This window comes from Manacus candei, unplaced genomic scaffold (assembly GCF_025592945.1).
Source record: "Manacus candei isolate 608988 ecotype Guabito, Panama unplaced genomic scaffold, ASM2559294v1 h1tg000018l, whole genome shotgun sequence".
Classification (NCBI taxonomy): Eukaryota; Metazoa; Chordata; class Aves; order Passeriformes; family Pipridae; genus Manacus; species Manacus candei.
In genome coordinates this window covers 1,173,370-1,201,053 of record NW_026138066.1, presented here as the reverse complement: position 1 = coordinate 1,201,053, position 27,684 = coordinate 1,173,370, and the positions used below count along the sequence as shown (strand labels likewise).

Here is a 27,684-nt window from a genome sequence, read left to right as displayed (position 1 = left end):
AGGAACAGGAACAACATCATGTACCTCCCAGATTTCTAGGAACAAAGAACTCTCTAAGTAAGTATGTATTTTTTAAGTATATCTCTTTTTTTCTGCATGACACTTTCCAGAAAACAGTGACAAGGACAGTTCTAGTCAGGATTCACTCAGGTTGCTTAGTGCAGATGAAAACCGCAGATAACAAGAGAGCCGAAAATGTTACAGTAAGATGCAATATTGCAAATAATAAAACAAACCCCCTTAATAAATTCAGATTGCTGGTGCACCACTTGCCATTGTCATCAAGGCACCTCTGCAGGTGAGACCAGATAACCAGTATGCATAAGCAGGAACTGATGATGCATGTTTACCACAGGAGCATCTCAGCAGTAAAACTGTTTTAAAGATGTGTTCCCACTTCCTTCCAAACTTGTCTGTGCCCCACATGTTTTTTTCTTCACTTATGCAGCAAGTATTACAGCAGCTGAACAAATTCGGTGTAAGAACTGAACTGACAAAACACTCCAAGGATAGGTACAATAGGTAACAATATGCTGTGCTTGTAATGGAAGTACTTATATGGAAATAGTTGTCCTTGAAACCAGTATTCACTACCAAATAAGGCTTCCTTATTGTATCTATATTTTTTAATAGATAAATATTTTTTTTTAATAGCTACAATAGCAAGTTCTCATAGTCTGAATTGGAATAATTGAGCTAAAAAACTGTGATGTGTAGAAAAGGCCCCTGGATCTTCTTCCATGTTTATTTTCAAACATGCCCCTTCTCCTTTCTAAGGTGCTGTGATTCACATACTGCAGTACTGGGCACCTCCTCAAATCAATAGGGAATACGAGACAAGTAGCAGCCCTGCTTGGTTCACTGTATTCTGAGCACTGCAGTGTTCAAAGTCCTCCTCAAGTCAGATTTCTTAAAATGCATTCACTCAAACTTTGTTTCTGAAACTCATCCACTTCTCTGGCTGTTCATGTTGTATGCATGACCAAAGTCATGCATCTCTTGTAGGATTTGCACTTCCCACAATGACAGAAGATCTTAATATATCAGCAGAATGGACTGCGCCTAGAACATGCCCTCTCAGTTGGAGTTAGTACCACATCTGCCAACATCCTGACTCGCATGAGAAACACTGAGGTCTTACCATAACATAGACCGTCGCAATTTTACTGCTTTAAATCTTGCTATTGAAACACGTTCAGTTGGTTTTCAAAAAGTTTAGTTAAATAATGCTTATATTAGACTTGACTGTAGGCTGACGTGAAATTCAGTAATTTATGTCACTATAATTTTCTATGTACCTCTAAGAACCACAAACCACAGATCATTTTTGTACATTCAGTATGAAGAAAACAACTGGGTTGATGCTCACATTTTATTTTGTGTTTGTGCATATAGTATTTCTATCATGGGCCTTGTGAGCAGAGAGCTACTTCCTTTCTTCTGTGGACCGTCTCATAGCTTTAAATTGACAGCTCCTGGGGGAGAAAGACAGCATGTGACATGTGTACGGAATCCAAGATTGATAAGGGTATGCTTTCATTCATTATAATAACTAAGAAGGAGTAAAGATTGACAGTTCAATCACTCATTAATAGAAAGCTACTTTAGTCCCATTCATGAAAGCATTGTCAGATTCTAAAACATTTAAAAAGGATATTATTATTATTATTATTATTATTATTGAAGTTTGATTTAGTACTTTCCTCTCATGTAACAGTGTAGAAAAACCTTCATCAATAAACAGAATTTTAATTAGTCTGAAAAATACCCCAGAATTACTTATCTCTTTCAGTTTTTGGAGGTTTTTTTTGTTCTTGGGAAATACCTTTTCTGCTTACAGACTGACAAGAACCAGGACTTAAATAAATGCTCACTGTAGTTTAACAGGTTGCTAAACCTCAGCAGAGCCACAGGAGTAATTCACCATTTCAGACAAGAGAGGATCAAACGAGGTTATGTTACTTTTAATTTGCCTTGGATGGAGGTCTCTGACTCACACTGACTGAATTAAAACATTAATGACAGAGATTAATGACAAAGTCCACTGTGAAGGACTTGGCAGAGCAGAGTCAAGCCTTGTCTTGTTGGTCACTGAGGGAAGTCAATGTTGACAGTGGCTTAGTGCCTTTTGCAGGCTACCAAGATGTAACTTGTGTGAGAGCAGCCTGGACACCTCTGTGGTGGGATGGGCAGTACCAGCTCACGGAAAAGAAAATCCCAACACAAATCGAGTCTTAACATGCACGCAGGGTAAAGGAGGCAATCACACAATCATGTAAAGTCTTTTCCTCTGTTATAAGTATTCCTTTTCCAATTCCTTTGAAGACCTCTTCACGCTTTCTCTCTCAAAGCAAGATTTAGTCAGATTTAATCAGTTTCACACTCATTTCTTTCCTTGACTTCACCGTCAAATGGGATTGATTTGTCAGTTTGTCTTGTTGTCTGTTCATGTTCTACAGCAAGATGTCAATCTCCCAGTCCTAGGAAGCTTACAGGTTTTTTTTGGCAGTGAGCGAATTGCATTTCTTCATGGTTTGGCGCAAAAATGATTGTTCTCATTCTTGTGTTGACTGATTAGGTGAAGGGCAGACACAGACAATCTCGTTATTTAAAAAAAGCCCACCTCTTGCTTCAGCTGATTGGGTGGAGAGAAGATTTTGTTCCCATAGCAACATTTTGCATCCAAACCTGCAGAAATGAGGCTGGCTAGAGGCATTTCAAATATGCTGCATTTAAAGAGCGGGTTGTGCTCTACAATGTGTTTTCATTTTTGCATCTGACAGAATTATTCAGTAAATATTCCAGAGAAAGAAAAATCTTTGCATCTCCATGTGTGAAACTGGAGCCTGCTGATACTGGGTGTGCTACAAAGCACGGCTTGAACTGCTCTTGTAGAATGCTCTGTACTATCAGTTGTCTGAAGAGACACCACAACTTTAAGTAAAAACCAGTCCAAAGATCAGATGTCACTTTTGCAGAAGTTCCTCTGGTACCTTCAGTGGAGACAACACCACTGAGCATGATGTTTGGAGGGAACTGGCTAGTAGGCTGAGGAAGAGTAAAACCCATGAGGCAAGTTGTATGCCAGAGGAGTGGGGCAGCACTAGGGGAGGAGCTGTTGGATTCTTGCAGAAGTGGCAGATAGGATGAAGAAGAAAAAAATCTTTCCTAATACGAGGAGCTGCTAAGTGAAGACACCATTGCACAAAGAACGGAGGATAAAAGTAATTTATGTTTGGGTTTTTTTGCCATGTAAGGGTGGATCATGTAGTAGCAGGGGTAATTTTTGTGGGAATTGGACGTCAATGACAGAGGGATGAGTCAAGGAATGCATCTCACTTCAGGACTTTTAGTTCATTTGTGAAAAACTGGGAAACAAGGACAGAGCAGAAGAAATTTGTAGTAATCCTCAAGGTAGATGATACAAACTGGCCCTACCTCTTTGGTTTCCATCCAGCAGTGTGTCTCCAGACAGACCCTCTCAATCAGCACAAGCCTTGTTTAGGCAGAACTGGGAGATGCCACGTATTTATCCAGGATTTCACTTTGGGAGACACATAGCTTGGTGGGACAGTACATGTTAGAAGCACAGTGGTCTGGTCTAGGAAAAAATGATGAATTCATCCAGGAGGACAGAAATGCCAAGAAAATGCACACATAGAGTCATTGTTAGAATATTTTAAGTATTATATATTATATATTATTATACAGTGATACTTTATTGGGAAATTGAGTTACCTTTTCTCTCTGTCTGCCTTTGGGCACTGATAAGCAAAGTAATGACATTAAGAATAACAAAAAGTTGGTGTTATTGGCAAACACCTTAGTGGGAACAAGTTGAGAGCATTGTAGCGTGGCACCATTCAGCTGGTAACATAAAACTGTAAAACGATCCAAATATAAGAAAGCAGTAAATTGTTATCTAAGGCTTTTTGGGGGAAGGAGATATGGACAGATTGATTTCAGAAGTTTTGTGGAAGACAACTCACACCAAAAAATATGAATGAAAGTCAGAGGAAATATGAAGCAGGTGTGGTCACGCTGAATGCAGGTTGCTCTTCAGTTATCCAGGCTTCATCTGAACTGACCAGCATGGGCTGGAATTCCCACCTATCGTGTTCTGATAAAGTGGCATTATTGCATGTGACTAAAGGTCTTTGAAGATGAGCAAACTAACACGGCTTTGTCAAAACAAGCTTGGAAATAATTGTACAATACTTGTCAGTCATAACTTTTATTAGAGGGTTTTTGGAGGAGGAAATATGTTTTTGTACAAGGTCTGTTCTTGGAGATCATGGATTGATCCCACCAAATCATGCATTGCTTCATGTCCAGACTTCCTCCGAAGATGTCTGGTATTGAACAAGCATGGTAACAGGGCTAAAACTGCAGGAGAGAAGGGGCACACAAAGTGATGTAAGAGTGAATGTACTGAGGAAGAATATAGAGAGAGCTTTATGGCTCCAGAGGGATAGGAGAAAGGGTGAGTGCCAAGAGCCCTGCAGTCATAATAACTGATAAAAATCACAGCATCCCCCCCCTCCCCATATTGATGGGATGAAAGAGTGGAAACACAAGCAATTATGATGCCCTGAAATGATGTTATCTCAGACAAGACAAGACAAGTCAGCAAATTTAATTATTTGCTGCTGTTTGGCCAGATGGCCTGGATTTGAATCAAAAATCCCTGCCCACCACATTTCTCAATAGGTCTGGATTCCAAAACTTTCATCTACCTTAAAATACTTATGTTTTCAACATAAAGTGACATACTTAAACTTTTATAGCTCTAGAAAAAAATGCAGAAGTCAACAGTGCAAGAAGGAGGCAGCAGTTTTCCTTCTGTTCTGAGAAAGCAAATGAAAAGCATACACTGAGGTGAGTTATCTAATACAGATTTGGACATCAGGATCTATCTCCAGGGCAAATGACTCAGCCCTGCATTCTGAGAAGACAAAAGCTCTGGCCTTGAGATGGGAACCAGATTTCCACAACCTGTTGTAAGAGATCCCAAGGAGGCTGTTCTACGAAAAAACTCATTCAGTTGCTGACCTTAGCCACCTTCTGGCTCATCAGGAAATGAAACCTGTTCCAAGGTACTGAATCCTCCTAATGGATAAAAAGCTAAAGTACCAAGCACTAAAGTTTGGAGTACTCTAAGAACACCATACCTGTAATATAAGCATTGCAACACCTGAATATCAGGATTCCAACTCTCTTTTAATCATACTCAAAGAATTTCTTCAGAAAAGAAGTTATTGCAGAGCACATATATTTTCATGAGTGTAATTACAGGGAAAACAAGCCAAATATCCAAAGCAGATTCCCATATGTCTATGGTCTAGGATTATTCCTGATGTTCTTATTCTTCATTATTATCCCATTTCACTTATAGGTAAACTACTAGTTGTATGAAGCTTACACAATCAAACCTCATGCAAGCAGGACACGTGCACTTCAGTGAGAAATGTGTGGAAGAAAGGAAAGCCATTTGAGAGTCTGTCACAGCCGGGGTGACAGCAGGTGCATTAAGGGGGATGTGTCTTGCAGCGTTTTACACTGGGCAATGGACAAGAAGAGTCAATGACTGTAGCAGACAGTATTCCTGGAAACACCGCTGTTTTCTGTGCATAGTCATTTACAATGACTCAATGAAAATATCATACCTGTAATAGAGAAATTTTGACAAAATGACACGTTCCTCATTTTCAAGAGAAAGAGGCAACCTGAGCAAGCAAATAGAAGCACAACTGAAGTCTGCATACAGACCTGAGACAGGAGAAGTAACTAACAACCAGCATCATGAGATACAAATTAACATGCTAATCGGAGTCCAGCAAATCTGAGCCCAATAGCTGTCATTGACCACTGCTTAACCATAACCAACATAAAAAAAAAGTCATGCAGGTTCCACTCAAGTGACCCCCCCCTCCTCCCTTTTAGCACCTTAACACAACCTAACATTGCACTGAGTGATACCTTACACCATAAGATCAAAAGCAACAGGATTTGACTCAGCATCACAAACTTGATGGCCAAAATTTGATGGCTGAGTACTGTGGTGTGGCTCCCAGCTCTCCATGACAGAAGATTAGGAACTTGGTATTAACCTGCCAGCTAATATTCTGTTGCTTCAGCTAAACTGCTCCTGTCAAACTTAAGTCCAAGTGTAAATGGGATGACAGTTTGCTCTAACTTCTTTGTCTGCTTTTTACTTACTAACTAGTTTGCTAGAAATTATTTTACCAGGGGTTGCTAGATGCTTACAGGACTGAAGTTTCATGAAAAAGTATTTGAAGAATGTACCAGAACACAGGGAAAACTTAAAATAATGGGTTGCCTTAAGATTAGCCACATCCTTCAAACTCTGAAATGTGTAGTCCTCCCAAGACACAACACAACCTGCTGCTCCGTTGTCCGCGTTCAGCTGCCGGGCACACAGGCTCATCCTGGGTGTGTGTGTGCAGATGTAACATGCCCACGATTCACCTCCACACACACTGGACAGCGGGAGCCCTGGGTTTTTGCATTTAACATTAATACAGAAAGCACGCTATAATTAGCAATAAATACTTTTAAGATCGGATTCTATTTTAACTTGAGAACAGCTTGTCGCTCTGACGATGTACTACAGCTTTCAGGAAAAGTAAATTGTTGCTGGAATAGGTGTAATTTGCTTCGGGTGGGACTTGCTTCGTTACGGAAAGCTGGAGCACTGTGCTCACGTACAGAGCACCAAAGCAGCGTCGTCCGAGTGCCTTCCCACGGTCGGATCTGGCCGGGGCGACGGAGCTATCCAGCTCGGCTTCTCCTGGCTCCTCAGGGGCAGCAGCCCCAGCCCAGCCCTGCCCTGCCCTGCCCTGCCCTGCCCTGGCCCGGACCGGGCAGCGCTGAGGAGCGAGCGCTGCTTCCCGCGGGGGGCTCCCCACAGTTCTCGGGGCGCCCACGCGCCGTGTCCGGGAGCCGCCCGGAGCCAGGCGCTCGCTCCCCGGCCCCCTCCTCGGGCACGGCTGCCCCGGCCGCGGGCAGCGGGGGCGGGCGGGGGCCGCGGCCGGGGAAGGGGCCGGGCGGCGGGGGCGGGTGGGCCCGGCCCCCCCCGCGGCCGCGCTGCCTCGTGGCGGGCGCGGCCGTTGCGCCGCCGCTCAGTGCGGGCAGGCGGGCGGCACGCGCGGAGGGGCCGCGGCGCCGTGAGGGGCGGGAGAGCGCGGCGCCGAGCGCTGCCCCCAGCATGCTGCGGAAGGTAAGCACCGCAAACACGGGCAAGGGGCCGCCGCCCGGACCCGGGAGCCCCCCGGGGGAGGCCGGACGGGGCGGGGAGCGGGGCAGCGCCGGCCGTGCCGGGGCCCCGCCAGGGGGCGCCGCGGCGCCGAGCGGTCCCCGCGGGGCAGTTGCGCGGGTCGGGGCGGGCGGGGCGGGCGCGGTGCGAGGGGCGCGGCCCGAGGGGAGCGCCGGGGCCGGGCAAACTTTGCCTCCCCGGGTGGGCCGTGCTCCGGCCGGAGTTGCAATGGATGCCGGCGGCGGCGGAGAGCCGGGGCGCGGGGTGTCCCCGCAGGCCGCCGCCGCTGGCTGCGAAGGCGGCTGCGGCGGCGCGGGGCGGGAGCGGGAGCCGCCCGGGGCTGCGGGCGGGAGCACCGGCCGTGCGGCGGGGCGGGCGACCGGGGCTCCCCCTGCCGCTATTGTTCCCTGCGCGGCGGCAGACGATTCCGTGGCCGCGAGATCTCGGGCACGGAGAGACTCGTGCCAAGGGAAGAGCTCTCCATCCACACGAGGCAGCGGCGCCAGTGGTGCCGTGAGCAGGCGAACGCAAGTCTCTCATGACTGGTGAAGGCACTGCTAAAGACCCGAAGGTCTGAGCCGAGGGCAGCGTGGCTAAGCGATAGCCCGAGATCCCACTCTGGAGCTGCAGCCGAAGGTTGTTATAGTCAGTAAGGATCCTTTCCCTGGCAGTCCAGCTCCAATCACAATTTTCACTACTCCTTCCAAAAGGCAAGCTTTCCCTCTAGGTGCACCTGGGCTGCTGAAACTGGCTGTAACAGGAAAGTGCCAGTGTAGGAGGCACATTATCAAAAGAGCTGCTCAGGCATCTTGTCCCGCTGTTGTTCCTGTCTTGCTCCCGTTTTGTGTGATCTTTCCGAATTTTGTTGTTACGCCCTTAGGCCCCTTAGCCTAAGTGTGCGATAGCTCAGACAACTGGAGTTGCAAGGCATCTCTCAAAATTCATGATAAAAGACATGGGAAATCTCTACCCTTGCTGCGTGGTGAAGGAGGTCGTTCAGTCTGGGGTCCTCAGAGCTTCTGAGCCACTGATCTGGGCTCCGACGGCTGTGCTTGGTTTGGCGGAGCCTGAGCAACGCAGAACAAACAAGATGATTTAGGATTTTTCTTTGTTCTGGGGAGGAACCCTCCATCTAACTGGACTTAGCCTGATATTGCTAATGCCTTTTACAAATATCCCAAAACAGTCTTTTACACTTAGTGTTAATTATTGTGTGCTTATTATACAATTTGGACAAGCTGTTTAAGAGAAACTGATTAATTTTATCCTCTCATTGTGAATAATGTGGAACAAATGTTTTATTTGAATTTTACCTTCTTTCATTGCTCATCATACTCTGCTTACAAGGAGTGGGAGTGCAGGGATAGTCAAGATATGAAATTAAGAGTTTATTGAAGGGCAAAATGACCTTGGGGATTGTGGATAAAAGGTATTTGAGCCTTGTTTCTTTTTCATACCTAATTCTGGGGCTGCTTAGGGGCTGAATTGGGGCTTGAAGGCTGGTTTACGCTGGCAGCCTGTTTTGTGCTGCACGTTCATGAGCCATCCATTGCAGACTGACCTCTGTCTGAATTATGGGCCACCTGCGCTAAATTCCTCTGCTGTACACAAGAATTAGAGCAGTGCCAAGAGAAGTTAAACTAAGCTAACTTTAGCTTTAAAGTAATAAGGTGTTACCTAAAAATCTTAGCACTAATGAAGGCTCTGTGACAAATCATCTGAGAAAGGAAATCTTTTAGGCAAATGGAGCAAGAAATAAAAAGAAACACAATTGCAGCCCTCACTTTGCGTCAGGAGTGCTCCAATCCTACTTTAGGCATCCCGTTGGACAGCCTTCTGCACTGAGTTCAAAGATCAGGTCCTTAGCATGTCTTGGAAAAACAGTAGTCATGGGGTCAACCAACAGTTAAAATTAATTTCATGTCATGGCTCTCTAGGGTGGAGTATGAAACCTCAGCATTGATTGCTTTATCTCCTCTTTTTTCTCTGCTGTTACAGAGGATTTTCTAACATTTTTGTCTTAGGATCTCATTTTTTGCTTTTTATTTGTCAGACAGGGAAGATAAAACAGGGAGAAACCCCTGGTTTTCTTTTATTCTCCCTGTCATGTGATTTTTATGGCCAACAAGAAGAAGCCTAACATTTGAGACCCCTCTGATTTGCTGTCAGTAAATGCAGTTTATGTTTCAGCGACTAATAAATAAATAAAAAATAAATAAATAAAGCTGGAGAGGACTGGGCCACTGAGATAAAAAGCTCAAGCTCTTGGGATGGGTCAAAATAGTTAAATCTACATCAAATTTTACAGTGCCATCTGCACTCATAAAGAAGCAATAAGTAAAAGAGTTGTTTTGGATGTCTCATAAACATAATAAAAACTCGGGGTTTGTTGCTGGAGATGTGAAATAATGTCCCTGTACTTTCTGTTGGAGGTGTACTGAATTTCAACTCTAATGTAGAGAAATTAGACCTATGAGGATGAGTGGAATTAGTGAAATGTTAGAGCCCCGAGGGAGCTGCTGTTGAGTTGTGTGGATGAGGTGGGCTTTCCCGAAGCTGAGCCCTTGGCTACTCAGGTGAGCTGGTCTCTCCAAGGAACCTGCCCCATGCTTCAGTCACTGAAATGGGATGAAGTCCTTCAGGCACTGGTGACCTGAAGCCAGCAGTCGTATGCAGAGGCTGGCAGTCCTGTAGTTTCAAGAGTGACACAGTGATGCTCTGTGCAACCTCCTCTGCACTTTTGCTCATCAGTGCAGAAGCACATCTTAGACAGATAATCCTCCCTATGTTCCTCAGGTCCCTGCTGTAGTCCATGGAGGAAAGCAGAGCAGTTCAGGGTGAGATCTGGTGCTGTATGCATCAGGGCTGTGCAGTATGGCAGAGAGACCACCACAGACAGGGAAGGATGGGCAGTAGCAATGCTCTGCTAGCCTGCTGCTTTTGGGATTCTCTGCTGAGCCTGGAGCCTAGCTCAGGCACTCTTACCAAGTGCCTGCCTCTGCCTACCACCCTTTCTGGCCCCTCCAGCTACATATGTCCAACCTGTTCTTCACAAAGGGAGAGTTTTTAAAGTCCTCTGAGTACTAGTGGGGTCAATGATTACTAATTATCCTAACACCATATTTGAGATGCTTTGTAGGCATTTCATATCCTTCCAGAGTCTCCCCCCTTTCTTGTCTCTACACACTCTTTTCAGACTTCAGAAACGTGATGGTTGTGTGTACAGAGCTTCCTGGCCACCTCTGCTTCTCCTCGCTCTTCAGGCTGTTCCAAATAGTTTGAAAGAACATAGGCATTTCCAAGTACTTTCTTGCTTGTAAGAACACTGTTGTGTAGTATCTGGATATGTAGCTAATGCCAGCTGAGGTTGGTTCACTTGATTTCGTTCCACAGGAAAGATCTGATTCTTTTTCTTCCGTATGCCTCCTCTTTTCACTCAGTTTTGTATTAGTAAAAAAATACTAAGTATAAACAGGAAGAAAATCCCTGAAGTTGTTTCCTATTTTTTCATACCTCCTCCTTCCTGATCATTCAAATAAAATAGATTGGCACTGTAGTTAATGGAGATAAGCTGTCTATTAGACATTGCAGGATAGCAGTAACAGAGAGGGTAGACTACCCTTCTAGGTAACAGATGGAAAGCCAGTTCTCCAAACCTCAACAATCTCATCTCTTTGGACTTGTTTTTCTCAGCTTCTCTTGCCAGATGACCTACCTGTTTTAATTGACTGTATTAGGAGCTAATTTATTTGGTCTCAGCAATCTTTCATCAGATCACTGAAGTACATATTAGATATAAATTCCCATTTGTGTCTGCTTTTATTATCTTTTTGAATACCAACTCTGTGTACCGTGTTAATTTTCACTAGGGTAAACAAATTCACATGTCAAATACCGCTGTGTTATTTCTTCAGGCAAGATGTACCAACACTTGGAAATTAATGAAAATCAAACACATCAGCAAGAAATTACTATTTAGGGACAACAAAAAGAAAAAATTGGTATGAGCAGAATATACTGAAAATCCAGGCTGGGTTAAACAAAATGTGTAATGAAGATAAAATTGTGTGCTACTTCTGTTTTTATTATATATCATTTAATGCTCTTAGGTGGGTTTTGGCTCTGATGCTCAGTAGTCAGTAACTACTCTTACAAGTACTAATGGTTAGGGAAAGGAAACAGCCTGGCTTGTTAATGTTCTCTTTAATTCCTAAGGTAGTGAGGAGGGACAAATATACATAGACAGGTACAGGACAGTGCTGCATCTTGCTATAAAATTTACTCACCAGGTGCCAGGTGTTTGAGGAGAATGAAAGCCTTATTTTTAAGCAAGTTGTCATTGTCTGGTCTTGTTGGGCAAAACTGCACATTCTGGGACGGTTTGGGCTAATGGGAGTGGGTGTCACCATAGCTCTTTTGGGAAAATATGTGCCCTTTTGGTATCTTTAGGTGCTCAGAGATTGTCTTCAAATAGTATATAACACTGTCAGTCAAAGACTAAATTTCAGGGTTGAGGTAATAATGAGATTTTCTTTTTCAGCTATTTTAGAGGCTCTACTATTTTGACTACCCTCAGGGAATATAAAATGTGTTAGCAGTTAAATCCATGACAACAGATAACTTACTTAAGCATTAGATTTAGCTGAGTTAACAGGCAGTCAATTTAACTGCCTAAGACACAGGCCATGCTGGCATGAGGAAACACTGAATAAATCCTTGCTCCAAACAGACTAGAGTAGGGGTTCAAACAGGAGTCTCTGGCCTTTGAGAGAAACAGGACAGACAGACAGACAGATGGAGATTTCTTCTACACTTGGACAGGCTGTGACTGGGGTGGGTTTAAGTGGATTTTACTGAATTTGTAGTGAATCTAGGTGCCTGCAGGTGTTTAAGTGTCTAAAAGATCATATGATATGCAATTGTGGATTTCAGTGGGACATGAGCTTTGGTTTTGAAGGACTAAAGAGGATTTTCTGCCTTTACCTCAAGCACTCCTATTTGCTAAGGAGTTCATCTTTCCCACTGCTGCTTCTACTGCTTTTTTTCCTGCAATTCAACCAATTAGCAGTAGGATCCATCTCTGCCAACAATGTCTGTGATGCAAATATGGACCAAAATGAAGTAGAAATTTTCCAGTGCTTGAAAAGGCTTGAAAGTAGCAAAGGTATAAAGGGGACCAAGGCAACGAAGCTGAGACTTCAGGCTCAGTGGTGGTGTGTGCTGTGGCAGGCAATAAATAGATGATGGAAGGTTAATTCATTCTAGTCAGCAACGTAAACTAGGGTGTTTAAAAGATAAGATGGAATTTTTGCAGTTTTGGGGGTCTTAAGTTGGAAGTGTCATTGTGGTATAAAGAAATGTCAATGGGACTTCTCAGATATATCTACCATCTACTTAAAATCTCTGTCCTATAATTTATTTTCTTAAGATTCTAGAATAAAATTCTTTGAGATTGGACAATAAGGAATCAAAATGTAATGGAAAGTCTGCAAGGTTTATGTATCGAAGTCCCTGTGTTCACTATTCAAAATGGCATTTAAATGGCTGATGTGCTTTTAACTGTCTTTCTTACTGGTCATATTTTTATCTGCCACCTCTGTTGGTAAGCAGAGAGGAGAGCAAGGCATGAGTGACACATGGAGGAAGAATCAGAGAGTGAGTAATTATTCATTGTCTCTGTCAGCAAAAGAACTGTGCCCAAATGAAACCATCAGGCCCCCCAGGTTCAGAGCAGAAGGATGGACTCCTCATTTAGCTGTGAGATTCCTGGCCTTACTGGCCATTGGGTGTTGGGGAGAGCATGAGTTTCCATGGATTCAAATTTGGGGAGAATACTTCAAAAGCCCCTGAGGACAAAATTAACACTGCATGCTCAGAAAGCCCTTGACCTGCTGATCTCCAGCAGCTGGAAAGTATTCTGTGGAGCACCATTACATGATTATTCTAATCATGGAAGCCTTCCCAAGGCATCCACTGTTGGCCACTGTTCCAGCCAAGAGACAGGCATGGATTTAATGTGAGCCAGCGTGTTCCTTACAGTGCAACAACACAAAACTGAGCTTTGTCTTCTGCTGAGGTTGCTTGTGAGATATTGAATCTGTTAGTCATACCATTGATTAAACAGGTCAGCTGAGAAATGTTTTATGAGTATATTGTCTCAGAGAATGTGTGCATAATTTAAGATTGAAACAGTGAGAAAACAAATGGAGGAAGATTAAGATCTCTTAAACATGTTGGTCTCACTGAACTAAAATCAGAAGGATTTTTTTTTACAGTAATTTGTTGTGTTCATGATTCCCATTCAGGGTAGTGGTAGGTCAGAACGGCTGGTTGCACATTTCTCAAAAGCGTGCCCATGCCAGGATGAACATTGCCCTCTCCTCTTCTTCTGAGGCAGGGACAAAGCACTTTCTAGCAGAAAAGATGCAAAGAAGGGCCAGTTAGCAGCTTTTTCTCTGTATGTTCCCCATTGCTGGAATGTTGTCCTAGTAAGAAGACAATGAAATCTTAACTTCAAAAAACATACATGAAAAAAATAGGCATGAGAAGAAAATGCAGAGATGAGCTGATTGAAAAGTAAGTAGAACTGCCTATCTTTGATAGTCTCTAGTTGTAAGGTAAAAAAAATGCTAGGGCTCACCTCTTCTGCCCTACTACAACATCTGTGCATACCCTGACAGATCTCATGTGGCTTTGGGACCTATAAAATCAGGACACTAGCTCTTTGGTCACTGTTTTTCTGCTTCTGAGCAATTGATTTTAAGCCATTGTATTTAATGTAGTGGAACCTGGCCCTGGATGCCAAAAACCATCATAAAAGAAAATGCTTCACTGGCCCATATTGTTTTTATCAAAGCTTTTTTTTTTAATAGAAAATTAGGTTTTGATTTAAAAAAGCAACAAACAAAGCCAAGAAAATATATTTCTGATGAAAATACTAATTTTCCCATGAAAAACTAACCTCTAGTTGAAAAAAAAAGACTCAAAGCTCTTTATTCTCTTTATTTTTGCAAAGTAGTTAGTATTTACGTCTGGGTTTGGGTTTTTTTTTGTTTATATTATTGTTAATCTTCATCTCATACAATTATTCATACCAGAAATTGAATTTACCAGTCTCCTAGTAGTTCTCCATTCTTTTCAGATGCTCTAAAAACTGTTCTATATTCTCTTTTCTTTTCTGGCTTATCTCTGGGCAGATGAATAAACACAGTTTTTAATGCATTTCAATTCTCTTTTTGTCAAGATGTATTTTCAGGTAGCACAATTAATTATAACTCCATTAACTGTTTAAAAAGGACATATTCCCCAGTGGCAAACCTTTGGTACTGGGCCACTTGAGCTAATGAGCGTGAATGGATGTATGATAAATGTTGACTTGCTCAGAAATAAAGGGGAATTTTTGTCTTTTTTTTTGTTTTGTTTTGTTTTGGGTTTTTTTGTTTGTTTGTTTTTCATGTATAAGGCTGAAGAGATATACTTTCCATTGCTTTTTACCATTTTGATTCAGTCTGTTTGGGTCTTCCTGAGATATAGATAGAGCCTGTATTAGAAACAGCATGGCCAGCAGGACTAGGAAAGTAATTGTCCCCCTGTACTCAGCACTGGTGAGGCCACACCTTGAGTGCTGTGTCCAGTTCTGTGCCCCTCACTACAAGCAAGACATTGAAGGGCTGGAGCATGTATGGAGAAGGGCAACAAAGCTGGTGAAGGGTCTAGAGAGTGTCATATGAAGAGCAGCTGAGGGAGCTGGGAGTGTTTAGCTTGGAGAAAAGTAGGCTCATGGGGGACCTTATCACTCTCTACAACCACCTGAAAGGAGGTTGTAGCCAGGTGAGGATTGGTTTCTTCTCTCAGGCAACCAGCAGCAGGACAGGAGGAGGTTTCCTCAAGCTGCAGCAGAGGAGGTTCAGGTTGGACACCATGAGGAATTCTCTAAAAGGTTTCTCAAGCATTGGAGTCGGCTACCCAGGGAAGTGGTGGAGTCACCATCCTTGGAGGTGTTCAAGAAGTGACTGGACATGGCACTTGGAGATATAGTTTAGTTGGCATGGTGGTGTTCAGTCAAGGATTGGACTCAATGATCTGTCACCTCCCCTCCCCTCCGAAACCATGCTGGTGGTACATACTGGGGATGCTTTCTCAGAAAATGGCTTCCATCTGACCTTTAGTAAGAAAGAATTAGGACAACTTTTCTAAGATTTTTGCTATTTGTGTCAGCTCTCAGCAAAGGTGTAACTGTGCCCAGCCTTGCAACCAGGAAGCCATGTCCAGTCTCCTGCTGCTGCCAGACCAGTGTGTTTCCATCCTCTGATGTTCCATTCCCAAGCATCCAGTCACTGAGGATGCTTGTTTGAAGCGTGGAAAAGTTCAGGTAGACCTTGTTGGTTTTCTGAACTGCTCTGCAACACAAAGAAAACTTTTCAGAGAGGACTGCTTTCAATGCCACTCACTGCTGCCAGGCTAGCTACTGGTCTGGGCAGACTGGGCTTTTGTGGCTTGCAGAACACCTGCACAGGAGGACAGCTGAGCACGGAGACTACCTGGACGAGGGAAAGGAGCAGGCAAAAGTTCCTTCTGCAGGGTGATAAGTGTTCCATTACACAAGTAAAGTTTGATTTTTTTAAATTACTGTGGAAAAATGTAGCCAGAGAGCTTTCTAGACTGTAATTCTGAGTGCTGTCATTGCAGAAACTAGAATGAGTTGAGGGTATGCAGAATAAAATGTCCCTGGCCTTGGGTGATAATAGAAGCCTCAGTTTCCTAACAGTTATTTATCATTGCTTCTTTTAATGTGTGATGCAAGAGGGTATTTTCTATCCAAGAATAGTTTTCAATTTAGTCCTACAACAAATGACTTGTTTTAACTACTGTTTTCAGATCCTAAAAAGCAGAAGTGCAGCTTTAACCAGCAAGAATGTATACATACACAATATTTTGGTAATTTGTGCGTGTTGAGAGGAAAAATAACATTTATATCCTAATACCCTGGCGTACCAGTTCTAGGGGTGGGAGCGAGGAATCGAGACTTTTGTACTTGGTACCTCTGCTGCCTGACTGCAGAGATTGAGCTGTTGAAGAAAAAGACAAAGCTACTTTTATTCAGTATTACAGCAGTGGTGAAGAATAAAGGAATCTCAAGTGGATAGTAATCTAATTTAAATCTCCATGCAAGTTAAGTTAATGTATTCTCGGCATGGTGCCTGGAGTAGGATGGAGGGGAAGGAATGGGAAGGCATGAATCAGCGCTGATGTTTTGCAAGATCCTGCCTTCTAGTTCAATATTGTCTTGTTTTCTTTGCCTAAATTTATTCCTGACAGGTGGTGACGGAATGTTTTCATTAAAGAAAAGCATCCTAGAATCACAGTAATCATATAAAGTCTCCTGTGGCAAACTAGTGTTCAGACTTACAAGTGGCTGTACTCTCTTTGCCAGCTCTTTAAAGATTAGAAACTCCTTGTTGCCACATTCAGGTTGAGCCTTGTCCCTGCACAGTCCTGACCCAGCGGTGTCTCTGACCCCGGGTGGGCTCAGGGCAGTGCCAGCATGCCTCCTGACCTACTTTTTCACTGCTTGATGTTGAATTACAGATCAGCTGTGACATTCTTTCACTAGAGCCTCTCAGGTAAGGGCACAGTTTTAGAACTACTGTCAAGTGAAGCTAAGCTGGTGCTTTGACAAGCTGAGCACAGGAAACACTGCTCTAAGAACACTGCTGTAAGAAAAACACAGGTTATTAGCACTTACAAAGAGTGCTTGTGTCTCCTTTGTACACAGCTGGTGGAGCCAGGGTAGATCCTGAGGCTCAGGGAACAAACACATGAAGTTTGAATCTAGACCATTCGGGTGGGGTAGATGTGCCTCACCTCATGTGTCCTAGAGATCTGGTTGCTCAAGTTTGTTGGCACCTGTGCTGCCTGCTCTGGTTTCCCAGTTGTGGTTCCCCAATGAATTTGGATGAGAATATGGGTCTCTGTCAGACTGTGGCACTGCGGGGACAGAGGAGCAATGACTATCTGTACATGAGAAGTCAACTAGAGAGCTCCCGTTTCCAGCTTCAGAGCCAGGGACTGTGTGTAGACCAGGTCTCCATGTGTGAGATGGGATGGGGAGAGGAAGAGGAGCTGCCTGATGAACCAAGTGCCAAGTCACTAGCCTTGGCAAAGTCGAGCACACTGGAGGTGGCTTCTGAATGCTGGTTCTGGTGTGCTGATCTACCACTTCCAGAATAGCCTGCCTTTAACAAGTGCCCAGGTGTTCAGGCTGGGTTTACTGTTCTCTATGATAACTATATTTAGACAGAATATAATTTAGAAATGGAAGACACAAATCACTAAATCAGAGGAAAGCATGGCATTGAATCAAATGAGGGAAAAGTAATACTTTCCCAAGCTAAATAACAATCAGTTCATTTGTTCCTTGCTTCTGGAGCCCATTTTGATTTTATAAGCACATTTTCCTCCTTGTCACTGCCTCTGTAGGGATTCTTAAAGTATATGTGTGTTCTCAATGTTTTTGCTGTGCCTGAGATCAGTATTGTTAACTTTACTTATCTGGGTGGTTCAGTGCCCTGGGCCTATATGGTGGTCAACTTTGGCTGGACCACAAAGACAGATTTTGGCAAAGAGCTTTAGAGCTGCTGATGAGGAAGGTGGAAGAGGAGAGATACCACAGGGCTAAATGTTCATTAGAAACCCCTTACCTTGATCCACCATATTGCTTGTAGGACTTCTCATCTTCATTATAAGCATTAACGAATCCTCATGACACCACTATGAAGTAATGTAAATATGTATTATCACTACAGTACATGGGAGGGCAAGAGATAAAATTTTCTTATGTAAAGTTTGACGAAGAAGCCAAGAGGAAAACCAATAGTTTTAAATGACTGTTTTATGTAAGGCAACTGGAAATTGCCTTTCTAAATTGCTGTATTGTAAAAGCATACACTTGTGAAGGCACATGCATCACTGCTCTCCTGAGTAAAGAAACGTTCCCTATCTAGTGCTTGGGAAACCAGTGCCGCTTTGAAATAGCTGAATGATTCTGAAGGGAAAAGCTGTGAGGTTTTTATATCTGTCACTGAGCTTACTAAGGTTTTTTTATGGCATGTTTAGCAATTTCAGATTTTCTCAAGTGATTTCTCCTTTTCCATAACTCAGTTTGAAAAGGAGGATGGAGGAGAGGGAAAGGGACAGCACCTTCAGAACATGAGAGGAGTGGTCCTTGGGTCCCTGGACAGTAGGTGGGATAAGAGAGCAGCTGAAGGAAGTGGCTGAGGATGCCTGACAGAGCTGTAGCGTGAAACCTCAGCCACTGGAGGAAGCGTTGCTGGGACCTTCAGGGGCTCTTTTGCTAGTCCTGCTGGAGCATCCTTGCCTGGTCTCTGCAGGTCCTGGGCTTTGCTGCTCCTACTGTCTGTTATTGTCACACATGTAGCCAAAGCCATTTCAGTGTAATTCCATCCTTGCTGCATCCACCTCCTCCCATCTGTATTTGTTCTTTGCTCCTAGCAGCTCCTTGACAACCTGCCGCATGAGATATCATCTGCAGCCTCACTTAGAGAGTTACGGTGCTCTGACCTCCTCTGTATTGCACACCACTACTGCTTCGTAGGGCTTAATCCTGCAAAGAGCTGAACTCAACTTCAACTAGGCACTTGTAGTGGAAACTGCCTTCTCACTTGTGGATTTATAGTTAGGAGCAGTGCATGTGGAAGTACATTGACTGCTACAGGGTAGAAGTCAGGATGATGAATTAAATTTTTCAAATGAAGTCTGTGAACTAATTCTAGCTGTATAAAATAACTTTCTCTTTTGAGGGGAAGATCTTTCATGAATAAAAAGCTAAGGTAAAGATTAAAACCTATTCAAGATTATTGATACAAACATTGTAATGTATTTCTTTTACAGGCAACACTAATGTTTTCTGATCAGTTGTCACTGAACATAATTCAAGATTTTTATGCATAAATATATAGTATAAATCTAGAGATGCATTGGGAGTAGTATCTTGTAAGACAAATACTTAGGTATAGTGAAGAACTAGGACACAGATAATTAAGTTTCTGATCAAATTAAGTATCTGCATATTGAAATATCCATGAAACAACCCTTCTGAGGCATTTTAAATAGCATAAAACTCACTAGCTGTATCCCTGCTGATTCTGGTGCACATTGCACCCACCTTCTCTGAGCTCTACAGCCGGACACTGTGGCTTGTTCAAAGAAAGGCCGACAGGTTAATTTGCTCACAGTAACATTGTTTCAGAAGCTGTAAAGGCCATTTTTTTCTGTACCTTAGGTAGCTCCATGATAACCTCTTTATTTCTGCGGGCACTTTCCTTTCTGCTCTCCTTCCACAGGAGGCACTCCCACAAACACTGCCTCCCACCTTCGATCATATTGCTCCTCTTTAGATCCATCCCCCAGTGCCACATCCTTTCAGGATTACTGCCAGGTTCTATGATTCTGGCTTCTTTAGCTCCCGTCTCTTTCTCCTGCTGTGTGACGTTTGTGTAGCTCTTCCCAATTCCCTTTTGGTTACTCTTTTCCCCTTCTCTAGCTCTCACTGCTGCTCTGTGTTCTCTGCAGTCAGTGGGCTGGGGCAGGTGTCAGATGTCTTCTTCCCTCTCTCCTTTCACTGCACCCCACTTTCCCACTTCTTTCCTGAAAGGCCCCTCAGAGCCATCACCTTTGCATGGCATTGCCCTTTGAATAGGACTTTGGGTACAGGTCTCTCTTAGCTATCTTATACTACTAGGATGCTTTTCAGATAATGAGGTATCAAAGAGGGACAAAAATTACTCAGTGCTGGATTAGATTTATGTATTGCCTGTAAACCTGTCTTCCTGGAAACAGAGTGGCAGTTGATGTCCCAGTTTTCATGAATGCTACATTTGAGAATTTTCTCTTAGCCAGTGAGACATGCTGCTATCCAGGGACAAAACTCCTGTGATGCCGTGGCAGTTGTGAACACTCCTGTGCTCTCTGTGGACTCTTCCCAAGAAGATGGGAAGATGGGCTGGTAAATAAGTAAAGTGTTTGGTTTTCCCCTAGACTTTTTATGTGTGTCTTATAATGAGTCTGCTGCCTTCATACTGTTGTGTACTTCTGTGTTTGGGGTAAACACATGGGAATTAATTTGTTTTGAGGACTTTTGTGTAGTCCACATCGGTATATAAAAAAGGGGGTATGTGAACTCATATGCTGAACTTACTCTAAGGATCGTGCATTGCTACAACAGACTAAGAATTAGCATCTGCATGTCACATTTTTGTAGTACTAGTTTAAACTAATTGAGCTGTGTATGATTTGCCTTCTGGACTCACTCCTGCTAAAAACAAGTGATGATCAGTGCCAGTGTAAGTTAGACATGAGTAAAACACTGTTCAGCTAAACAGCTTGAATAACGTAACAAACGGTGCCATTTTGCATGCCTATTCAGAGTGCAGAAAATCAATCTGCTTCCAAAGCTGGAGCCCCACCACTTGATTTGTGGGTTTCTAGCAGTTTCTGACTTAAAGCCCAGTTTACCTTATAGTTAGCATAATCATGCTGTCCAGGCATGAGGATGTAAACTGCACAGATTGTGTTCAGGAATTACATTGTGGAAATAGAGATGGGTCTGTTTAATGAGGTACAAAACCTGTTTTGCATGAAATATATAAACCTCAATTATCCATACGACACAAGGGACAAAGGATAATTTTGATAATTAAGCTTTCAGAATGTGGCAGGAATATTCAATATGATGAGCATTAAGAATCATGACCTCATCTGGCATAACACAAGGCTTGGATAATTGAAGCGCTTCTGTATTAGATTCAAAGAATTTAATAGTGTTTCATGTTTGGGCTCCAGTTCATAACTGCTGTTAGTATCCAACTCAAAAAGATCTGTAAAAGTCAAGTAGGTCTAATGGCATCTCACTGCCACTGGTAGTCTTCAGGTAGCTATGACTGGAGACAGAAAAGGAGAATTTGATAGCCTGCTTCTCAAAAAGAGCCAGTGTGCCATCTTTTCACAGTGTATTTGTTGACCAAAAAAAAAAAAAGGGCTTATTTTCTCTGAGAGTTGTATTTTAAAGAAAAATACTTTTCTTTTTTGTTAAGGTTTGGAGCTCAGAATGTTTTGGAATATTTTTCTTGCTCATTTGGAGTAAATCACATTTCATTTGAATGAATTACTCCTCCTATGGTGATACTTGAAATAAAGACTATCTTGGATGCTCAAAAGAGGAAAAAGAAAAAAGACTAAAACTCATCATATGAGTCTTACTGATAGAATCTTTTTAAATTTGCATGCTGATATTTACAAGTTCATCCATCCTCCTGTCTCCCGCTGTCCCTATCTTTCGGTTTTTAGATGCATGGTGGGTTTTTCAGATAACTCCAGTAGGAAAAAGTTTCCCATTATCTTAGCAGAGTGGTAGGGATCAACTCAAAATCATCCGAGTTGCTACACTCTGAAGACATCTATGTTTACATTCTTGGTGTGAATTAGCATATTCTCCCGTTTGAAATACCAGTAATGTTATAGTAAATGAGAACATCCTCATGTTGATATGGATGGATTGTTTTGGTGTCTTTCCAGCTGTTTCAGTCGACTGCTTTGCATTCTACCAGACTGTGTATTGGGCAGAGCGAATACATTGATCCAAACTGATAGATTCATGAATGGATGGATGGTGTTTGTCTGTCAAGATGGGGCCTGGGTCAATTCACTGGCAATTGCATGTCCTGAAGTCAGTCTGTAGTCTGACAATGCTTCATCATTCCACTGTCAGTGTACTTGGAAAGGGGTCTGTGGCCCATCCATTGTGTCACAGGCTTTTTAAACATTTTATTCCATTGGCTGAAAGGGTGTCAGTGCAAGATCACTACTGAGATGTAAAGCTAGATCAAAAGTACCTGTAAGAAAGAAAATATCTAAGGCTAGGCCCAGGTAGTTCTGCTATCTGTCCCTATAATGTGTTCTTATGCATAGCATGTGGTAGCTGGAGGTGGGTGACCCATACTTTGTGGTAGAGACTGCAAAAATAACAGTGGTTTAAGGACGTTGCATGTTCATAGTAAAGGGCTGCCTGAAAGCTGAAGAGTTCTTTGCAGGGGAGGAGACCAGCTGGATACAGAAGATCAAGGGAGTCCTGAACTCATGGCCTTGCTATTTCCAGATCAGTTAGGCTCCTGTATGACAACCCAGCAGAAGGTTCTTCAGTCAGTGAGCATTTATCTTCTGACCCATTTCTTTTTTTTTGTGCTATGAAAAACTAGCACTGTACACCGACACACAACCAGCAGCTCATTCTCTGTGTACACATGAGATATTTGGAGATTCAGTAGAGTCCTTGTCTTTGCATTCAGGAACTTAATGTTAAGAATCACACTCTTGCACTGTTCTCTCTTGGACTGTCTCTTTGTACATGGCTTTAGGTCCCTTTCACCATTTAAAGTGGTGACCACATCTACCACAGTAGCAAATCACAGAGAATCTACGTAGTTCATTTTACCATAAAAACTATGAATTTCCTGTGACTCCACTTGCAAAGACTACTTTTCTCTGCCAGTCTTTTCCTATAGATTAGATGTGAAGCAGAAAATTACTCTTTAGAAGTGTCTTTGTTGGCTATTGCTGTGGGACAGAAAAAGAGCAAAATCTTTATGGTATTACATGCCAGAGGTTGTCCCAAGAGGGGAGGGGGGTGGGTATTGCACACACAAACATACATTTTGAAATAGGAGTTGCAGTGCTTGAACAAAAGTATCTGAGACATTTGGTTTTTCAGAACAAAACTTAGCAATTTCAGAGAAAATAATGTATGTGAAAGTACATGTGCCAATGATATTCACTCTCACTATATCACTGAGATTTCTGTAGGATGACATTATTCGCTTAATTTCGGCGGGAACTTGTGTTCTTGTAGATTATGGAAAATGTCAGGGAAAATCTTTGTAGGTAATGTTTTAAAGCAGTGCCACCTTATGGTTCATTTCAGAATAGGGACGTTTGACCTCCCACCCTTGCAAAACACCTTGTGCACCTGGCTGGGCTCTCTAACTTTCTTAAATGGTCACCTTCTCTGTTTCTGATCACGGGGGTCAGTGATGGACTATACCTATCACTATCAGGACTAGCTGCAGATTAAAAAATGCAATTATTAGCTTGCTTCTCAAAGAACTGTTCCCTCTGTACAATTAACCATCACATTGCTCACATGAGCAAAATATTGTGCTCCAAGTCCATTCCTCCCAGTCTCCTTGTATTACTGCCTAAGGCTCCCATTTGTACTGAGATGTCGCACTCCAATCCAATGTCACAATCTATCATCTCAGCAGCTGCAGCCCATATTCATCATACCTAGCCCCGCAGTCTTGTTGTTCATGCCATGGTGAATAATTGCTGACTGGCCTTCCTGGCAAGAGGAAGGCTTTGAAATTCTGCATTGCTGTTGCTCACCTAAATCCAGGATCCATAAGCAGGGTGGATTTCATGGGTCTGGATGTGACCCTGCACCCAAGGAAGATGATCTCAGAAAAATCCTTGCAGAGAAAACTGGTCCTCTCGTTCTCCTTCTGCTCTTGTTCCAGCTTCTGGCAGGACTAGCTGCTATCTGGATGCCAAAAGCTTGTCAGAGCTGCTTGGTTGTGTGGCTGCACTGAATTCCCTGAGAAGTCAATAGCATATTGATGTGTGCTCCTGTGTTAATTACAGCTACTGGTGCAGCTTGGAGACCTCTTTTGTCTGCAGTAGCCGTAATAGTTTGCAAATAATTCTTGTTAGCCTGCGAGAGAAGTGTCACTAAATTACAAGAGAAAAAAAATCCTGGAGATACTTTAATTAAATATTAGGTTTAAAAGTAGCAGTTTCTCCCAACAACTGCAATGCAGAAGTCTCAGAAGCAGATTAAGAAAGGTGGGGTTCTTTGCTACCCCATTGAATGCAGAGGAAATCTGTTTCTCGGGGAAATTACTGTTTAAGCTGGAATGAGAAGTGGCACAGGGGTGGATGTGGTGGAAACAGCTGGGACTGGCGGTTCAGCTGTTACTGCTCTGCTGCTCAGTGCAGTTCATGCAGCCATCACCACTGCTGTCCTCAGTGTTGACCTACCACCAGTTGCAATGGTGTTAAAATCAACGAGGAGCCCTTAGCTAGGCTTCAACTCTCTCTATTAGACTAGTTTATTCATACGCAGCCCTTTCTTTTTCCTTTTAGGCACATAGACATTACACAGCATCTTTACTGAGCATTGTGCAGAGATGGCCAGCCCAGCATGACTGCTAAATTCCCTCAGATTCCAGCAGCAATCCCATTTATTATGGGAGACAGTAAAGTTTAATAATGAAAATCCCATCATTAATATTAGCTTAAATATAGCTGTTGCTATGAGGTTAGCTTGTTCACTAAGATGTGTTTGTCAGGTCCTGTGGCTACAGAGAATACTGTGGAAACTCAGTTTCCTATGGTCTTGAGCCTTTTCATCATAGGCTTTTAAAAATTAAATTAAACTACTATTTTCTGTTCTCACCATGTATCCTATACAACTCCCATCCTTTTTCATACAGCCTTTGTTCTGCCAAATATTTGGACAGCTAGACGTAGGCTGCCCCATTCAACTTCCTTGGCCAACAAAATCAAAACCTTAGTTTCCTTCACTCTAGTGTTACAAAATACACAGAGAGCTCGTCATATTTGAGATCTCTAGTGTCTGTCTGATTGATCTGAAATCAACATTAAAAGTTTATTACAGACATATACACAGACTTATCCTAGGAATCTGATTTCCATAGGAAACTAAGCTAACTAAACCAAGTCAAAAGTATGGAAATTACAACCAATCTCAGATGACAAAACCTGAAAATTATGAGAGTATGGTGATACAAGAAAACAGTCCAAAAATGAAGGTGATGCTATACTAGCTGCCTTGGAAGATCATCTGAAACCCTTCACATCATTACCTTCCCTGATTCAAGGAATACTGTAACCTTTACTTCTGAATGTCTTGTAACTTGCAGAGTTGGGTCACATTCTTCTTGGTAACAGATGGTTACAGCTTTGCTGGCAGCAGTTTCAGTGCCAGCACCACGCTGAATGCCAGCCGAGGGTGAGCACGTTTTGGAACAAATTGACAGTGTACCTTGAATTCTGTATTTCCACAACACTTTCAAAAGACTGTGCTGCTCTGCCTCAGGGCATCCATAGCAACTTTAGTATATGGTATTGGTTTGTCAGACCTGCCTATGATTTACTCTTTTGCTTGACATTATTTCTATATAGCTGATATTTCCCTTTCTTTGTAATAAAGCATTTTTTTCATCAAACAATGACTATATGTCATACAAAAGATTTATCCTAAATGAGAGAACTCACTGGCATGGAACTTATCATGTTTCTCTGTGCCCTTGATAGAATCTTTCAACAGCATCAACACTTTCAACAGTGTATTCTCATTCCAATACATGATGGGTTTATGGGTGTCACAGAAACTACTGGATATCAAAATGATATATATTTGAGGAATTAAGCAACTGCAACATTGGAGCAGTTTCTGGCAAGTAATTTCAGTCCATATTCAGGTGACTTTAGACACACGGTAGGTCATACAAAAATTCTGAAATATCTAGTCGTGCCTGTGACTGTGTGTGGCCTGCTGTTACAGCCTGGTATACTGAATGCAAGGGCTAGATGCCAGAGCTCCTTGTTCAACAGGGAAACCTCCTCAGCCGAATAGGACCCTGTGACTCTAAGGTGTATAGTTCTGATGATGTTCAGTGGCATGTATGTGTTTGCATTTATGCACTCTCATGCTGCATTATAAGATAAATGGAATGGTTTTACTTCTCCCATTCTTTGTAAGAAAGGATTTAAGTTTTAGGAAAAAATGTTGACTTCAAAAATGAGTATATTCTCATTAGAAATGTGATATTAATGGAGTAATTATTATAGCTTTGTTTTGAAGTTTTGACTTGTTACATTTTTTAGTGCATAAATTTGTTTTGTTATATGTATTTATGAGATAGCAGTTACTGTTTTGGCTTTTGTTTTTTATAAACACATTTTATGGAGACAGAAGGTTATTTTTATGAAGTATTTCTTACCTTTAGCATTATGTTGCTGAATTTGAGAGACAAAGAAGCTTTTCAAAGATTCTGGCATATTATTTAATGCCAGGTTTTCCTACATGAAAAAAAAAAACATTTAGAAAGGTTTTAGAATTATACAAGCAGAGAAAGTGGGTTTTGATTTGCTACTGAAGAGGCATTTTCCAAGGCTGTACAATTCCCTGAATTCAGGAGGGCTTATAGTTGTAGCAAGACTCATATTGCTGGCAAGGCATTACCTTCTACAGGGTCTTCTGTTGGTTTTCTTCTGTCTTTGTTCCCTCTCTCTAATTTTTCTTACATCAGAAAAAGTAGCCTTTTATCACTATTGTTTGGTCTGAGGTACAAAGCAGTGACACAGTAGTTTCCAGCCCTCTCATTGGTATTCATGGCCAGATTTAGAGATGGGCTGACCTTTACTTGCCTACAACATTTTCTGCAGGTTCATAGCATCTCTGATTGTCAGCCTTAAAGGTTTGCTTACATTGCCTACAAAATCTCATCATTGTATGTGTTGTTTTACTTCTCTACATTAGAACATCTCTCAGCTTTGTGCAAGACGAGGAGACTAAAAACCATGCCATGTCTTGCTAGTGTTTTTTACATCTGCCAAAGCGTTGTAATTTGTAACACCTAGACTGTGATCTGTTTCTAATTACACCACCAGTAAATACTCAGCTTATTTTTATGCTGTTTACTTTTAAATGCATTTGCAACCTTTTTTTTATTTTCACATTTTTTAACAGAGGATTTGGATTTGGAAATTCTTATCTGTATCATAAAAAAAAAAGTGATGCTTCTCTTACACTTTTTACCTCAAAGATGCACAAATGAACAAGAATAAAGCATTTAGGCATGCAACACAGAATGATGTGCTATCCATGCTTCTCATGTGAGGGCATTTTGTTTCAGTTATAGCTCCTTGTGCATCCCCTAGAAAATTATTATGGATGCTACAAGCTGTGTGGGAAAGTAGTGCCGATAATGGGCATAAGGTAATTAATGTTATGTCAGCCTTCATGCTTGTGTGGATCCTGGTGCAGGATCAATGTGGAATGTCAGTGTGAATCTGGGTGAGATGCTCAGCCTGTGAGGTGGAAGTGGCAGGCTTAGGGTCTAAAATGCAATATAAAGCTTTATCTTCCAGTTTGTTTTTCAGATCTCTGTGGTAAATGCTACCTCTTGAATGCTCTCCACCTGGTTTCCTCTTTCTTTGAGGCCCTGCTGTGCTCAGCAGGAGCGTGTTAGGATGGAGAGCTTTAGATAGTTGAGCTTTCAGCCTCCTGCTCTGTTGCATCCTTCCAACACAGT

At 42.4% G+C, this 27,684-nt stretch overlaps 2 protein-coding genes across 3 annotated transcripts in view; both read left to right on the top strand.

Moving 5' to 3' along the window:
* CEP83 (centrosomal protein 83) overlaps positions 1–27,684 on the top strand; it is a 193,935-nt gene that overhangs the window by 17,936 nt on the left and 148,315 nt on the right. The window lies entirely within an intron of this gene.
* Positions 1–27,684, top strand: part of TMCC3 (transmembrane and coiled-coil domain family 3) — a 159,059-nt gene that overhangs the window by 13,476 nt on the left and 117,899 nt on the right. The window contains exon 1 of one of the 2 annotated variants that reach the window (XM_051784072.1): positions 40–57. The exons of the other annotated variant lie outside the window; for it this stretch is intronic. The gene's annotated coding sequence lies outside the window, so the exon portion shown is untranslated. Of the gene's footprint in view, positions 1–39; positions 58–27,684 lie in introns of those variants that run through there. 2 annotated transcript variants of the gene reach the window in all.